Here is a 1,779-nt window from a genome sequence, read left to right on the forward strand (position 1 = left end):
CGCCCCCCGTGCCCCGCCCGGCTCCCCCTGGCGTGAGGGAGGAACCGGGGTCGGCCGGGCCGGGATGGGAGGGTGGGAGCAGGCCGGGGTGGAAGGTGGGCCAGGACAGGCGGAACCCCGGGAGCAGCTCCAGGAGAGGATGCTGGGACCAGTTCAGGGGAATACTGGGCCCTACTGAGGCCAAGAGAGGATACTGTAACCAGTTTGGACCGGGGTGGGTGCCTGGACCTGTTTAGGATGGATACTGGGACCACTTCAGGTTCGGGGTGCATACTGGGACCTATCCAGAGTGTGAAAAATGCGTAATTTGTGATTGGCATTTCGCAAATATTAAAATGAATATTATATGTGTTATGTAAAAAGTTATGCTGTATTAATTTTCTTCAGTAGTGTGTTAAATATAGTTTTAGGTTATAACATAAGGTTAAAATAGAAACTATGCTATGTAAGACACTTTTCTTAAAGAAAAGACTCGCAATGAGTTAGCAGCCACAGGACACCTAAATCTTTCAGAGAAAGAGAATTCATTGATCTCTTATCAGAAGAAACTAACTTCTTCCCGCCTCGCTCAGCCATGAAGACACCATCAGGATTAAGACAAAGAAGCTGACCAGACAGAACCCTTTGTTTGAATGGAATTTATGCATGAGGTGTATGAATGTATGAGGTGTATGAATGTGCAACAGGCTACTGTTTTTAAGGGTTAATCCTCTGTTAACGGGTGTCCTTTTTCGGGCTTATGTTGCCCGGAAAAAGGTAGCCAGACGTCCATAACTCGTTGTTTTTGTTGTCTCATATTGTCCTAATCCAAATTGTTCAAATTATTATTATTCTAATTATATTGCTATTTTTATAACCATTTTATTATTATTAAACTTCTAAAATTTTAAAAACAAGTGATTGGCGTTTTTCACACAGAGCAAACACTGAGAGGGGGCCAGGGTGCACAGATGCTGGGACAAGTTCAGAGGGGATGCTGGAACCATTGAGGCCAGGGAGTGCTGGGGGTTACTGGGCCCCTATGGGGAAGGGGCAAGAAACACACAGCGGCAGCAGCTTTAATTTAAATGCAAACATTTTATTTTAAAATGTCTCAGCTGTACACTTCTGCCTGGTAATAAATGTAAAATATAATTTAAGAAGTACGCTTAGAAGTTCCTTCTAAAAGCAGGCTGAGGAGACAGTACAAAACACAACAGAAAAGTGCACCAGGATCAAACAACATGCCAGAAGGTCAAACCCACAGGTCACTGCCTGGTTTGGATCAGCCACAAGGCCTTTTACAGGTATATTAGCGATATACCATGCCACCTATGACACTCCTATGCACAAAGCAGGACAGTCAGTGGTGCTGCTTGGGTCACACATTACCGGAGGTGATCCCACAGGATTCCCTGGGTTGGCTTCCCCAGGGCTGGAGCTGTACCTGTCTGCTGCTTCATCTCCCCAGATGGGCAGCGTTCCTGCCTCAGCCACATGCCCCTGTGCAGGCATTACCTGCATCATGCAGTACATTTCCAAATAGTGCTGGGGTGGTTGCAGTGTTCTCTCCAGGTATATGCCCTCCCCAAAAAAGTTTTGGGGAATCATGGAGCATCAGATAGGCCAAAACTGTTTGTAGAACTCCATGCAACTGTTTGTTAATCACAGAATTGTAGAATGGTTTGGGTTGGAAGGGATCTTAAAGATTATCCAGTTCCAATCCCCCTGCCATGGGCAGGGACACCTTCCACTAGACCAGATTGCTAAGAATTAGTCTTGTTCTCTACTGTGTTTCTT

The sequence above is a fragment of the Geospiza fortis genome, unplaced genomic scaffold (assembly GCF_000277835.1).
Source record: "Geospiza fortis unplaced genomic scaffold, GeoFor_1.0 scaffold206, whole genome shotgun sequence".
In the NCBI taxonomy this organism is placed as follows: Eukaryota; Metazoa; Chordata; class Aves; order Passeriformes; family Thraupidae; genus Geospiza; species Geospiza fortis.